Raw genomic sequence first — 16,825 nt, forward strand, 5'->3', positions numbered from 1 at the left:
CACAGCCAGAAGGATTTGCTTAGCTGAACTACAGTTTCCTCCATGCCTGACTGATGCAAGGACCAACAAGAAGGCATAAACTTAAGCTAAAAAGCCTACCCTCGTTAATAAAAGATTTAAAGAAGTTTTCATTTTCTCACTTTTTAAGCAGAAAGTTAGTGAGTCAGGAGACTAAGTGAAGGAGAGAAAAAGGAGCAAGAAATACTTGCACCTGAACTGTCCTCGAAGTCTCAGTTGGTCATTTGGAGAACCCTTCTATCAAGGGGAAAAAGATCAGATAGGCATGCTCAAACAGCTGGTGCTATATCATGGTATCTCTCTATTGGATAAGAGTAATAAAATACACCTAGGAAAGCCTAAGTAAACATGACCTCATTGCTGTTTACAATTACCTGAAGGGACATTGTAGCCAGGTGGGGGGTGGCCTCTTCTCCCAGGCAACCACCAATAGAACAAGGGGACACAGTCTCAAGTTGTGCTGGGGGAAGTATAGGCTGGATGTTAGGAGGAAGTTCTTCCCAGAGAGAGTGATTGGCATTGGAATGGGCTGCCCAGGGAGGTGGTGGAGGCACCGTCCCTGGAGGTGTTCAAGAAAAGCCTGGCTGAGGCACTTAGTGCCATGGTCTAGTTGCTAGGTTGGACTGGATGATCTTGGAGGTCTCTTCCAACCTGCTTGATTCTATGAAGCACCCTACAGATAACTGTACAGTATGCAATTAATTAAAAAAATTACTATGATGCATAGTAATTAATAGATTCATGTTAAATCAGCCAATTAGATACAAGCTTTATCTGTTTCTCTTGAGGTATGCATAGATATCCTTGACAGTGAATGAAGAAAAATAAAGGAAACAACCCCCAGAAAATAAACACAAATCTGTTTAAACTGCCCATACCCATTTAAAAATGCAGAAACCCCAAATGCAAGTGGTCTAAGCAATCATGTGTAATGTATTTAGAAAGCCTTTTGTTATACTATGTTTGTTGTGCTGTGTCACAGCAGAAAAGTCTGTGCAATAAGCATAATTATTTTGACAGATACGAAAGAAACTGTTCAGGACAGATTTTTAAAGCTACTTTATTGCTCAGAGTAAGTTAGAAGCTGTACTTTTAGATTTCAGTAAAGAGGTTTAAGGTATTTTAATAAATGCCTTTAAGTTTCAGGACGTGGTATTCCTGAGATGTAAATAAAACAATAACTTTGTAAAGCTCGCAGAATAACTCTATAAGCCATTTTACAAGAAGGATATACTTTTCCTTCTTTTCTGCGAGAGTATAAAGCTCTCCTTCAAGCTCTTACTAAATCTATTGATCTGTGAAACACAGTGCACTCCAGGGAGGCAATTCACTTGACATTATATATCAAATGATGAGATGAATAATGATCATACCATTTGGTAATTAAACGTCTTACAAACCTTTTAACTGACTGAACGTCAGAAAGGTCAAATGAGATCAAACCTATTTTTTCTGTTGTTTTTAGTTCTTATATTAGCAACACAAGTCATATTTAACAGTAGCTGTAACACTACATTGTAAAAATCAAATAATTAAACAACATAATTTTAATTTCATATTATTACACAGTTTGAATATAGATAGAAATTGTTCCTTCGTCCTAGAGGCCTATTTTAACCTTAATTGTTAAGCTTTAACAGAGTAGCCACTCACTAGTATAGAGCTAATAACTGGCAATGTTACTGGATTAAGGGAAATGAACAGCACAGAGCAAATAAAAAGTCAAAGCATCAAGCAATTAAAACAAACTTCCTTGATAGCCTCCTCTGTTGTTTTAGGAATATGATTTTCATTAGGGGATGGGTTCAGGTCATTTCAACAGTTTGAAGCCACTATGAGTATTCATCACCTCACACATTATTTTGAACATTTTAGCTATACAGTGACTCAAATGTTTGGCACTAAAAATAAAGCAAAAATATTTAGTGAAGAAATAGCTACAACAGTAGTTTCACTAACAGATTTGTATTTTTCCTCTAAATGTAGAAGCTGCAAAAGCAATTCAAAGATAGTGCAGACTGACAGTACTGTGAAAATCATTTGCCCTGATATTTAAAAGTGTCTCCCCCACACCTCTGTCAAAGATGGGGCTCCTGGAATAGACTGTATGTATTCACACATGACCTCACATTAACCTTATGGGTTGTGACAAATAAGTCCCTCCACCTCTTTGCCTTTGCTGCCCAAATAGACTCAGACCCCAAATAATAAACAATGTCTTAAAGTTTCCCTCTAGTTATTATTCCTCTAGTTCCAAGCAAACAGAGAACTCTTCATATCATATAGTATCATAGTATCATCAGGGTTGGAAGAGACCTCATAGATCATCAAGTCCAACCCTTTACCACAGAGCTCAAGGCTAGACCATGGCACCAAGTGCCACATCCAACCTTGCCTTGAAGTGCCCCAGGGACGGCGACTCCACCACCTCCCCGGGCAGCCCATTCCAGTGTCCAAGCTTGTGAAGAAAACATCCAATATCGTCCTTGAAACCAAGCTGGGACAGATTCAGTCAACTTTTACAAACATACAATCTCACAAACACAATCAAAATCTGGAATAACTAAACAACATGACCAGTAACAGCCTGTATGTGTCTTACACTTCTGTTCTGTGGAAGAGCAAACTGGCAAATTTGAAAAGCCATTCTCAGTCTATTGGGGCCAGTATCCCTGCACTGCACCAGGTGCTTCTGCACAGCTAGAGCTAAGCCACATAAGAGAGGGGTTTCTGCAGCAGAAGCTCAAAGACAGAGAATTTTCACAAGGCATCTAAGGAAGTAAGGCAACAGATAAATTTGCCAGACAAAGGACAGAATTTTTCTAAGTCCCACATCCATGTTGAGGACTGGTTATTACCATGGATGTGACAGACATGTGGGAAATACCTTCTTAGTGTCAACTGCCAGCTGCTCACAGTACTTTGTCTTCCTTTGTCTCAAGGCTGGGAACAGAGGTCAATTTTGCAAAATCAAACAAGAGGTAATTAAATGAAATGTTCTCTCCTCTGGGATCTTTTAAGTATTGGATAAAGTATTCAAGTTCAAAACATTGTCCTATTAAATACATTCAATCCATCCAATATATAGCTTTTTCAAGCCTAATAAATCAAATACATTTAAAATACCCTGAGCTAAAAATATTCCCGACTTGCTGAATTAAAACTTGCTTCCTCAGATCCTAATTTCTCATATAGTCCTAAAGTACAGCATCCAGCAAATCTTTAAGATAGACAGCAAATATTTATTTTTCTAGAAGTTCAGGATGCCAAATTTCAGGGGGAAAAACGAAGTCACTTTACTGTAAACTAACTGGAGCATTCCATTACCTTTCATGAAGAAATTAAGTGCAGAACTTTCACAACAGAACAACTTGCCTTAGAAATGCAAATAAACAGGTACTCTGATCAACTTATTTTACCAGAGTATTATGCACGTCATTTAAGCACTGACCTGTGAAATGATTTCTGTGGAAGCTCAAGGGCTTCAACATATGCTCACTTATCAAACAGCTGCAGCAGTTAAGGATGCTCCAGCCCTCTCCCTCCTTCCCCCACTGTTTGCTACCTTCTCAACACCAGAGCTGCCTGCTGCCACTCAGGGCCTGGCAAAATGACCATATGAACATTCCTAAGTAACCTTCTTGCAAAGTTATGTAGCATATCTTAAAACTCTTCCAGCACATTATCTAGGGATCCTTTCCACAGTTGTTTTTTTTTTTTTGGAGTGGGGGGAGAAATGACAGGTTGAGGAACAGAAAGAAGAAAGCAAACAAGTTCTGGTATAGGGGCAACAATTAATTTCACAGAGAAGGCAGATACCTAGAGCTGCAGCACATGTTCATTAAATAATGTTGTGCTTTATTTATTTGAAGGGTTATTGATGATGAGTTTAACACTTCTGAAGCAAACAAAGATTTATAAATGGGCATGGCTACCTTGCACACTCCTTATGATGGTACTGCTCAAAAAGGCAAACACAAAGTGATTCTGTCCTAAGACACACCTTGAAGTATTTCATTAATTCAGTTCAAATTATCATCCTTATTAATAAAAAGAATTATTTTATTCATTTAGTGCACTTCCCCAGCATAGAGAAACTGATCTGAAGCAAAACTTCAGTTTATAATGTCTGACAAGACAATGATGCAACTACAAATTTCCAAACTAGTATCATTAAACAAGTAGCAACAATCAAATTTGAGGGGAAAAAACCCCATCTACTTAAAACTGAAGTAAAAGCTTTTGACTGAGTTGAGTAGAAATTTTGTATGTGTTATTGTTTTAATTCTTTACTAAATTTTTAAAGAACTGTATTTATCAAGAAAATACAACAAACAGAAGGGAAAAAGGTGAAAAACTAATGGCACGTGGTCATGTAAGTTTCTATCTTGAAAGGAAGAAAGTTAAATATTCACCAACACAATTGTATTATGTATTGTTGGCTTATAAAGAACACACAATTCAGTTATAACAATACCCAATTAAAGTTAAAGTTACAGTCCATTTCCCACTAGTGTAGTTACATTTAAAAATATGTTTAACTTAAGTACCTAGATACTAGAATTAAATTTTTATGTTATATATGTTAACATATCACGTCCTACAGGTTCTCTCAAAGCCACTGTATATTCTTTAAACCATAGCAAGCAGCTATACCTTTGCAGCCAAAAATTAAAAGCCTGATGTTTTCTTTTGCAAAATCTTCACTGGGTCTGTTGTAATTCCACCTGGAATCATCTCTATAGTGCCTGACAAAAGCTCTTCCATGAACATGAAAACAGCATGCATATACAAGGAGAGGCTGAGGGAGCTGGGATTGGTTAGCCTGGAGAAGAGGAGGCTCAGGGGTGACCTTATTGCTGTCTACAACTACCTGAGGGGAGGTTGTGGCCAGGAGGAGGTTGCTCTCTTCTCTCAGGTGGCCAGCACCAGAACGAGAGGACACAGCCTCAGGCTGTGCCAGGGGAAATTTAGGCTCGAGGTAAGGAGAAAGTTCTTCACTGAGAGAGTCATTGGACACTGGAATGGGCTGCCCGGGGAGGTGGTGGAGTCGCCGTCCCTGGGGCAGTTCAAAGCAGGATTGGACGTGGCACTTGGTGCCATGGTCTAGCCTTGAGATCTGTGGTAAAGGGTTGGACTTGATGATCTATGAGGTCTCTTCCAACCTTGGTGATACTGTGATACTGTAATTTACCCAATCTTCATACAGGCATGTTTGGATGCAAGACCAGAACCATCACAGGAAACAACATGTGACCTAGTTTGCTCCTTTAGAAGACAAAAGCTTACCTCCTGTAGGCTATAACTGACAACAATAGACACTGAATAGCTGTTTTACAGACTACATTAAAAATTCTGAGTTCCCATTTTTACAAAGCATCTTTGTTCAGTTACATGATGACAGTGCCCACGAGAAATTACCTTCCTCTTTGCTAGATTTCAGAATGCATTTTCTAGAGAAGAAGTCACTCCAAGACCACTAACAAGCGCCACTTACAAACAGAAAACTCATTTAAAATGAGTTTCATAGGGAGTTTAACTCTCAAAGGAATCAAATTTCTATTCCATTTTTAAGATTCCATTTATTTTCAGGAATTAGACCTGCTGTTATTTCTTCCATATTGTGCTAGTTTGAGCCTAGCTATGTTTTGGTGAGAAGGATTAGATTACAGGCTGTGAAAGAAAAAGCAGTGATGATGTCTACTTCACTCATTTGCTTACTGAGATGTGTAAGAACAAGAATCCAAACATAGATAGGGCACTTCTGCTGGGGAGCTTGGAGCTGCATTTTTTTCTCTCTAGCCTCTCTGCTGCTTCTCTGTTATTACTTCTATAACTGGCTTGTTTTGTTGCCTACCTTTATTTTGGGTTTGTTTTTTTTAATAAGGATTTTAACATGAAATTAATCTGTTCAGAATTATTTCAGATATGGTCAAATAAGCAAGCACGCTGAAAGCAAGCAATTTGTTCTGAGAAACACGAGAAAACATACTTGATTTCCTTAAGTTGTACAGAAAACTGAAGTAAGCTACAACCGATGCTTTATTTTCTCTTGATAAAAATAGCTTTTATGCTGTGTAAATCGATCTATGTTGGAGCTCTCACTGGTCTCAGTATTTTCTTCCAAAAACTGCATTAATGCTTAATGGCTTTCCAATTTAACTAGAAAAACTTAGGAGAGAGAAGAGACTTCACAACTTATAAATAAGCAGTTATTCTGTGTCTTGGATCTTGAGACAAGTAGAAAAAAAAACAAGGCAATTGTATGTATGTAATTAAAATTCATGTTCTCTGTTACTTCCTGCAAAAGACAGCACTTTCTAAGAAATTCCTTTCTTAGAAAGCAGAAAAGGAGAAGGCTAAAATATGGATTTGTGACAGAGTTCTCTCTTTCTCTAGTCCGTCCCTGAGAAAGATAAAGCTGTTGATCGCTTTTCATCCTGTTGTACACAAGAAAGAGCACCATAGAATGAATAAGAGACTTTCTTCAGGAGGGTCCTTCTAGCATCACAGTCACTAAGTTTTCCTTTTTAAGTCTTGAAATTTTAAAGTCTGTTACTGCTGTGAGAGCATTAAGAGTTTGGCCAGACACACACAGTCATCAGTATGGCAACAACAGAAAAGAGAGAAGACCTCTCCAGAGCACAGCTGGTGCCAGTGCTCTGCAATATAAGCACAACAGAGTAGTTTTCCCTCTTAAAAATATATCCAGGATGGAAAAAGCTGAGAGTATCATTCACATTTCTTAGATTTATTCAAATCATATTGGAATGTGATTTGACCAGCATCAGCCCTGACACAGCACACATCAACACAACTAGATGTGTATTCTGGCTAATAGTTCATCTGGAAATCCAATTTTTTAATGTTTTTTCCAGTCTGTCAACTCACTCCTGCAAGCCATTTTCAAAGAGCTCATTCATAATTTATTTCAAACCCAATATTCCTGAGATCTCAAGAGCAACCCATCATTAAGTACCAACAGGGCAATCTGGCACAATAAATTTCTTAAATTTGAAATATAAAATTGATATCCAACACCAAATAAAAAAATAATTGTTCAAGGAAATCACAAAATGAATATATTTGTTATTTAAACTTCTTTTCTATTTGAATTGATATTTTCTTTATTAGCTCTAAGTGAGTTTAATATACTTTATTACACTGAACTAAAACACAGGTGGACTTGCTTTCTTGAAGAAGTGGTCCAACTAGTAAGATGGAACTCACCAGTGTGGCTAAATAGTACAAAACTCATTGTTATCCAGATAAAAAAGTAGTATATATTATCTGTGTCATCCTAAGCTACTTATTACATCTTACTTCAGAAAGTTAACACATTACACTCCTCTCTATAGTTAAAAACCAGAAGTTTTGTGAAGAGTATTTGGGGTTTGTTGACTATTATTCTGCACAGTCTGTGGCAATAGTTCTAGCAGTTAGTATTTTAATATAAAAGTATCGCACATACTTTTATAAGTGTCAGGGCTTAAACAACTTTACTTGTTACTTTTATGTGTTTATAACTGCATATTACAAGACAGTTTGCATTATTTCACAGAATTCTCTCAAATAATAAACTTATCCTCAGTTAAATTCTATTATTTTCTTTAAATTAAATTTTAAGAGATGAATTATCCATCAGTCTCTTAAAGAATCAAAAGCAGTAAGAAAGTAAAATCATTACTCTGAGAAACAAAACACAACGTAAACAAACACCAACCTCTGTTTGAAAGAAGTACAATTTAAACACCAGTGGAAAATTCTATTGGAAATGATGATAATATTTTCAACAACTATAGTTTTGGTATAAGCCATTAACAGTTTAAAATCATCCCAGCAGACATCTTTCCCTGCTATGCTAGTGCATAAAGAATATTCTTATCTGTTTCAATGCTTTGGCTTTTTCGTGGGCTTAAACTTGTCAAATTATTCCATTTGATTTCTCATATGGCAATCTATTTTATTTACTTTATCTTCAATAAAATGGTTGACTGAGCATTAGCAACTATGAGACACAAGTTTCAATCAGTCCTCTGGCAAAGGCGTCAATCTACATTAGACTTACTGCGCTGTGAGCTACAGCCAGTAAGCTGGAGTAAGACAGGGCAGCAGTGAATGAGTGAGCAAGACCTAATAAAGCAGCAGTGAAGAGAGAAAATTCTCCCTAGACACTACCATACACTGCTTATATAATGCATGTGCCTAGCTCAACACACCAGTAGCTCCTTAATAAAGCTGACAGCTAAAAGGGAGCTTCAGACTCCAACTTTATTTTACATGACAACTGCAGTAATGGTCCTCTGTTGCCAAGCAGGCCACATTTAGAAACCTGTATTCAGTGCAGTTAAAAAGCAAAAGTTCTCACCTCCTCTCTTTCATGTCACGCAGGAAAAAAGTCACAAAATTAAGCTGCACACTACTTCTCTCCATTTCATATTATTAATTGAAAAAAACAAAAGATTTCTTCTAGCTTTTCATTAAAACAATCAGTTTGTTTGAGCAATAACTAGTTTCTGAAGACAGTATCATTAAGGACTAGACTAATTCTGACAAATGTGGGGCAACATCCTAGGCACCAGGAAAATATCTCCCAAAGAACACAGTGATGTAAATTTACATATGGACAGTAAAAAGTAGATTATTATAATAGAATTATAGAATCAACCAGGTTGGAAGAGACCTCCAAGATCAGCCAGTCCAACCTAGCACCCAGCCCTAGCCAGTCAACTAGACCATGGCACTAAGTGCCTCAGCCAGGCTTTTCTTGAACACCTCCAGGGATGGTGACTCCACCACCTCCCTGGGCAGCCCATTCCAATGCCAATCACTCTCTCTGTAAAGAACTTCCTCCTAATTTCCAGCCTATACTTTCCCTTGGCACAACTTGAGACTGTGTCCTCTTGTTCTATTGCTGCTTAGTGCTCTTCCCAGCAAATCAGACTATTAAGACTCTACTTAATGATCAACTGAATTGAAAGATGGACAGTTTAAGTCCATAGTTTGATATTTTGTATATCATAGTGAAAACTTGCTACCTCAAAGTTCCAGACTGCAAATTCAATTCTATCAATGTAAATTACATTTTGACAAAAGTTGTCTTCACATTCCCCCAAGTCAGTCAATTACAGCTACTTGCTATAACCCTAGAAAGAAATTCTACAACAAATAGTGTCTCTGTTCCAATACTCTTCTATTAAATATAAAGTACTGTTTGTGCTTCAGATTCTTGTTGGTGGAAACCAGACTGAGAACAAAGCCCATAACTCCACACTCACATCCATTGAAAGACAACAGAAAGCAACCAGATTTTTCTCTGTTAATTAAATATGTAGTCATGCTTTTTCCCCCCCCCCAATGTATTTCTATCACTAACTTTATGACTGAATTTGAGTTTTCAATCAGTGCACAATGTGTCCTGCCATAAAAAACTATCAACTCTAAATGACATACTGAAGAACAAGGATTTAGAATTTACTAGTATTTCCTCATGGATCACAAAAACATTCACTCTCTATTTCCATATGCTGTAAGTGCTAAAAGGCCAAAGAGATTTTGGGTTACTTTACAGAAACTATTTTTATAGATTGTATTTAAATGAAAGTTATGGAAGAAAATAATGGAGGAAACAGGATAATGATTGTGTTCCTCCATATGACTTAAGTTCCAGACTTACTGGAATTTAATAAAATGATACTGCCAAAATAGAATAGATGCACAAGTCAGTATTTCTGCATTTCTGACATTATTTGGTGCAGAACAGAGTAAATTTCCAGGAAAAAAAAAAAACTTTACAAAACAAATATCTCTTGTTGGCTCACCAGACTGAATTACTACACAGTTTCTATCAAACCCAGCAGTCCTCCAAAATAATAACACTACAAAGAAACTCTCTAGTATTACTACAGACAACTACGAAGAAACCCTCTACTGTTACTACAGACAACTTAGACCATCCAGACATGCCTATCAATATGATTAAAATCCAGTCACAGTTTCATTGCTACTTAGAAAGCAAAGAAACTGATCTTTTTATTTGTTTCTTCTTACATTACCCAATGCAGAAAACAACATTTTGCAAATATATTACTATTTGTTAACACACAAGTGTTGCCTGTAACATCTATGGTTTCCCTGTATAGTGCCACATATCCTTTGATTTATAGTACTGCTGAAGCTAATGCTGTATCTTCTCTTCTTTTAATGGTTTCACCATGTTCATACTGTACCCCTTAGGCTAGTGCCTCAAGTTCTTTGTAGAAAGTGCAGTTAAATAGGAAGAAAAGAATTTTCCTTTCTTATTACCCAGTAGGTAAAGACACTTGCAGTGAAATGCACACCAGGATGGTCTGGTTTTACACTGCTTTGAATTAGGTTAAAATGGTTTCTGCTTCCACTTGTTATAAACAGTTTCAGCAGCAATTTCTCTCATCATCAATAACTTCTTTGGAGTCACTAATTCTTTTCTTTCTGAGCAATCAACTCACAAAGATGAACACATCAATATTATTCAGCATATACAGGTATATCTGAATATTTCATAATACCTTAGCAGCATGTGGCATACTCTGGAAACAGTAGTGTATAGTTAGTTGGGTCCAGTTCCTATTACAGTGAGTCAGTTTGCTATACCTTGCTGAAATCCACATCTAGAAGATTTAGCATCAGGCACCAGTCAGAGATAGTTTGCAGTTAACGTATTAAAATATTTCCTAACATTTTGAATTTGACAAATTAGAGAAATGCTCTCTATGGAATTTTCTACTCCTGTAGGAAAGGAGAATTCTGAACAAAATTTCAACACTCAAGTTGTATACTAATTCTTTGTTGTAAAGAAACTGAAACAGATGCGAGTGGCTTGCTAAGGTCTCATTGTACACTAACTCCTTGAGAATATCCCTTTCCAGACCTCAGGTAAAAAAAAACCTGGCATCCAGTTGTATGTGGTTCATTCAAGATAGATGTTAAGCTCTGGAGCAAAGCAAGGTATTCAGTGTAGGCATACTAAGCCCCAGAGTGGTACTGTAACCACTGACAGCATTTAGCCGCAGCCAGGTTCAGATTGTTAAGACACAAAGCAATTCAAATCAGATTTCAACTCAAGGTCCTTGACAGCATTGAATATTCCTGCCTACCAATGAAATACAGATCATTCTTGTCCAAATTCAGAGATTCACTACTATCTGACCTTGCCTTTTAAAACTGTATTGGTCACAGAAGATATTTATACAATGACAGTCTAAAGGAATTTTGTAACCAGATTGGCTCAATTACCATATACCTAATACAGCAAAATTACACTGTAATACTTCATTCCAGAGTTCAGAGACCTTGGTGGCAGAACCATGTTGTCTATTTATTTTTGTGCCAGGCACTGAACGAGCACATAGGGAATCTCTGTGTGTCTTAAATAGTCTCTTCTACGTGGTCTCAGTGTGTCAGCAAAGTAGAGATTAGGTATTTGAGTACAGACTAGTAAGCAATAACAGCAACAGAATATTGCAACAAATTATACTCAAAGATTAGTGATGCTTGAGCAGTACTCACCTGCTTCTTCTAAGCCTCAAAAAGACCTTTTAACTTCAACCTTGAAGAGAAGTGACGTCCAAAAGCAATTCCAGTACCACCATCCTAAGAGGAGAAAGACAAAAGGTCTGATTTAGACATTTAATGAAAACAACAGAATTCAGCTTTATGAAACCCTCATATTAGTTCCTGTTGTGCACAAACTGATTCGTAAGTATTTGGAAAACAAAAAAGCAATAATTTTAAATTCTTTTATTTTAACAAACATTTTGATTGAAAGACTAAGCAAGTTGAAAGACAAATATTTTCTTAAGCAGTCAGCTTAAATGTAGTTGTTCATCAAGTTTCTGCCTTGTAGTACAGGAACATATCCTTAAGGCATCACTCAAAATCTAGTCTTACCTTTTTTTTGAAACTCTATTTTTGTTATTGGAAAGTACCTAAAGGTATGTAAGTGGGAAGCTTCCCTGAAGTCGTTTGTGACAGACAGAACTGACACAGTATCACTACCAGTAATTTTGTGGAGTCATCTGATGCAAGCAACAGAAGTTTGCCAATGAAATGTAAGTTTCTATACATTTTAGGAAGGAAAAAAAGGACAAGTTAAAAGGAGAAAAATTCTTTGGAGCTGAGACTCCAAGACTAAATTGAAGAGAGAAGGCTGGACAAAGAAAGATCATGAAGGTTCATTAAAAGGACATTTAGATTACATCTATGCCTGAGCACATTTCTCTTGGCTGAAATCAACTGGCGCTGATAATCCTACCTCTCTGGTAATATATTGATATGTATATGCTCTGAAATAGAGGGGTTGCATGCAAACCTTGTGAAAGAGGTGGCCAAATAAATATCAGAGAATTTTCTGGAACAGCATTAGTCTGCAAAGACCAAAACTGCAACACAGAGCTGGAAATATTTCCAAGCCTCCTTTAATTTATTAATATAGACATAGTCTTAAACGCCTGAAACTCTGCTACTTCTGAAGTCGATCCTACCAGCCTCTCAGTGGTGCCTCTTGGCAATTCTCTCTTGCTGACAAGGTCAGATACCAGACTAAAAAGTGAAATGAATGTACAGTTTTATACAAAAAAAGACTGCTTTCCCACAGTTACAAAAAAAGAAAGACAAATTTAAAAAAATCTGTGTTCCAACTGGCATTAGTAATACACACTTTGTTACAAGATGTTTGGACATTTAAAAGAGCTGCAGTTCTAACTTCTTCCTTTGTTTGTAGAGTGTAACAAAACCTGCTGGGAAGGTCGAAGTTCCTAGAAAACTGAAAGCTACCTGGCAGCCTCTGTAGTACAGCAAGTGAAGAAGGAAGAGCAAAGAATGACAGGCTGGAGGAATAAACACGACATGAAACCTCTGCACAGTAGGACAGCACTGGGAAATGAGAAGGAAATCTTATGAGCTTTTAATACAAAGAGAAAAAAAGAAGCAAATGTTAAAAACAGGTAAAGGATCCTAAGGCAAATATGAGAAGGTGAAGGCAGGTGGCAGTTTCTTAAAAGTTGTTGGAAAGTAAAATACATGTGTCAATAAAACTTTGCTTGATGGTCATGTGGTGACCTAGATCTAGAATGGAAATGTCCAACAAATTGAGAATCATTCACCTTGCTATCCTATTTTCCTTTAAGAGACTGCAGGTGTAGCTGTGCCCCTGAGTCTCTGAAGTTTCCTGGGCACTTGAAGTTTAGATAGAAATACACCTAAGCATTATTTCTTCTACAATAGGTCTTTGTTGCCAGATGTTAATATGTACATATCAAACAAATGTGATGTGGTTTTTCTTCTGTATTCCTTTATGGAAAAAAAAAACAAAACCCAACAATTTTTTTTGCTTGAATCGTATTAAACATCAGATACTGTTAAATACCAGATTTTGCTCCAGCTCAGAAAGTCAAGATAGTTACGATACATGAAATATCACATCAAAACATGACCTATAATGGTGAGGTACAGCATTCTTAGCAGAAATTTACAATTACAACATTTCGTCATAACCATTATTAATATGAAAACCACATATTAGTCTTCATGGTTAAAATGTATATGTTGTTCTTTTTGAACTATTGGGAATTCTACAGTTTTTCAGAAATCAATAAGGGATATTGAAAGTGAGCAGGACAGCACACAATAGATGTGGCAGGTCACAGGCAGATGGCAGGCCTTATCTCTCAACTTTCTTTTTAACAGTACAAATCTTTGCCTTTAGAAATTTAATCTTTTGACCTATTTTCCATTTCTGCTACATTCTCGTGTGGTTGATCTGACAAAGACCTTTTAAAAAAGGTCTTTTAAAAATACTACTTTTGATAACCGTATCAATTTGAGGTTCTGCTTGCATTCTAAAATCCAGACCTGAAATATTCTAGTTATTTCAGTTTAACAGTAACATTTCTCTACCTTAGAATCATAGAATCAACCAGGTTGGAAGAGACCTCCAAGATCATCCAGTTCAACCTAGCACCCAGCCCTAGCCAGTCAACTAGACCATGGCACTAAGTGCCTCATGCAGGTTTTTCTTGAACACCTCCAGGGACAGTGCCTCCACCACCTCCCTGGGCAGCCCATTCCAATGCCAATCACTCTCTCTGGGAAGAACTTCCTCCTAACATCCAGCCTATGTCTCTCTTGGCACAACTTGAAACTGTGTTTCCTTGTTCTGTTGGTGGTCGCCTGGAGTAGAGACCAACACCCACCTGGCTACAGCCTCCCTTCAGGTAGTTGTAGACAGCAATGACGTCACCCCTGAGCCTCCTCTTCTCCAGGCTAAACAACCCCAGCTCCCTCTGCCTCTCCTCTCAGGGCTTGTGTTCCAGGTACCTCCCTTCCAACTGAGCCAGGAACTTCATTCTATTGGACCACAGCAGCTATATCTTTAATATCACCATTTACCTATCCTATACTGACAGTGCTTACAGAGATTTTGTGGTGTTGCTGTTCTTTATTATGTAACAATTCCATCTGATTTTGATCTGGATCTTAAAAGTTCACAATCAAATTCACAAAACTTGCCAATCAAAGCCTCAAAAGCATATTAAACAGAATTTCCTCTATATACAGTTGTAGGGGATGAAAATTCAAGCAACTCCGGCAGTTTGATTTCGCAAACAACTTAATTGTTCACATTTTTCTATAGCAAAAATGTTCAAGCTCCACAGCACTGCTTTAAGCAGGTATTTCTATAAAATCCTCCAACAGGAGCACTACTCAAAGCATTCAACATGCTTGAGGGTAACCTATATAAGTGTCTTTTCACACTATCACAGTATGAGCAAGGTTGGAAGATACCTCATAGATCATCAAGTCCAACCCTTTACCACAGAGCTCAAGGCTAGACCATGGCACCAAGTGCCACGTCCAATCCTGCCTTGAACAGCCCCAGGGACGGCGACTCCACCACCTCCCCGGGCAGCCCATTCCAATGTCCAATGACTCTCTCAGTGAAGAACTTTCTCCTCACCTCAAGCCTAAATCTCCCCTGGCACAGCTTGAGGCTGTGTCCTCTTGTTCTGGTGCTGGCAACCTGAGAGAAGAGAGCAACCTCCTCCTGGCCACAACCTCCCTTCAGGTAGTTGTAGACAGCAATGAGGTCTCCTCTGAGCCTCCTCTTCTCCAGGCTAAACAATCCCAGCTCCCTCAGCCTCTCCCCATAGGGCTTGTGCTCAAGGCCTCTCACCAGCCTCGTCGCCCTTCTCTGGACATGCTCAAGCATCTCAATGTCCCTCCTAAACTGGGGGGCCCAGAACTGAACACAGTACTCAAGGTGTGGTCTAACCAGTGCAGAGTACAGGGGCAGAATGACCTCCCTGCTCCTGCTGATCACACCATTCCTGATGCAGGCCAGGATGCCACTGGATCTCTTGGCAAAGCATATTTCTTTTGATGCACTTGTCTTGAATCTGACTGGGCTGAAGACATAACTAACCTCAGTAAAGCAAGAGTTACTCACTAGAGAGACTGACTACTGTTTTAAAGGTGTATACATTCATTGGTATTCATTGTATAGCCCTCACTCACTTGAAAGACAAAACCAGTCTCAATTTATAACAGCACTTCTGAGACATCCCAAATTTTATTTGAAAACACAGAATTTACAATCTAGAACATGTACCTTCCAAAACATATGAAACAAAAATAAAGTTACTTAATGGACCATGTACCTAAACTACTTCAGGACATTAATTTACACTACAAATCAGTATTTTTAGAGAACATTATTCAAACTACCCAACTAACACTGAACCAACACCTACAGTTCTTCCTAAATCCAAGTACTGAGCTAGAGAATTTCGGTGACAGAGGAACACTCAGATGCTTGTAACCAAATGTGCACTACCAAATCCATTATAATTAACACAAACATGCAAAATAAATTAGTAGCCATGTTACATAATCATCCCAAAGTTAAATGAGCCCATGAAAAGACCTTCATACTACTGTGATCTCATATAGCTAATTTTTACATGCTAATCTAGATTACTACTTAGATAAATGAAGACAGATAAATGTTGTAATGTTACCAGCAAATCCAAACACAAGTACTGTGGTAGTAAATATAGCCTTTTTTTGCCCTAGCCACAGAGAAAATAATGAATTCCTGAATGTTTGTCATCCTTTCCTAAATATATCTTGTCCAAATTTTTAAATAAATACCTCTACAGATGAGATTTCACATTATATTCTAGGCTATCAAAATAAATCTTGAATTTTCACAACATGAAATTTGCTGATCAAAACCTTAATCAAGACAACCTGCAACTATGGAAAGAAATAGGTCAGGGAGAACAATAAAATTAGCAGAAAAGCATTCAAGTTATTATTTGGAAGTTGCTTGGTGACAAAAAGAAAAATTAAGAGCAAAAAATAAAAGGTTGACAGGGACTAAATACATCATCTACTTCTGCTATGTCCCATTCACCATGTAACTGATGTGTCTCCAAAAGGCATGTGGCCAGGGGTCGGTGCAGAATGTTTCATTTAGGTCTTGCCTATCCTAAACACTAATAGGACACAGATTACTTGTACTTCTCAAGGCATGCTGGAGAAAATGGAGACAGCCCAAATAAAGGGGAAGTCTGCAGCAAAGGTAAAATCATCCCTCCTCAGCCTTGTCCTTTGAAACTTCCACAGCAGCATTGTCTGAATAGTTTGGTACACAGACTAAACTACCCTGATGCAGGTCTAACTTGCTTGACTTGCTCTTACACGGTAGATAACCAATGCTGACAAATCTTACAAGTGTGCCTGGTATCAATGATATTCATGGAGATTC

General features: G+C 37.7%; 1 protein-coding gene across 8 annotated transcripts in view; it reads right to left on the reverse strand.

The window, feature by feature from the left end:
- Positions 1–16,825, reverse strand: part of FOXP2 (forkhead box P2) — a 355,294-nt gene that overhangs the window by 312,846 nt on the left and 25,623 nt on the right. For all 8 annotated transcript variants that reach the window (XM_064142097.1, XM_064142103.1, XM_064142102.1 and 5 more), the window contains exon 2: positions 11,566–11,649. The gene's annotated coding sequence lies outside the window, so the exon portion shown is untranslated. The remainder of the gene's footprint in view (positions 1–11,565; positions 11,650–16,825) is intronic.

The sequence above is a fragment of the Pogoniulus pusillus genome, chromosome 4 (assembly GCF_015220805.1).
Source record: "Pogoniulus pusillus isolate bPogPus1 chromosome 4, bPogPus1.pri, whole genome shotgun sequence".
In the NCBI taxonomy this organism is placed as follows: domain Eukaryota; kingdom Metazoa; phylum Chordata; class Aves; order Piciformes; family Lybiidae; genus Pogoniulus; species Pogoniulus pusillus.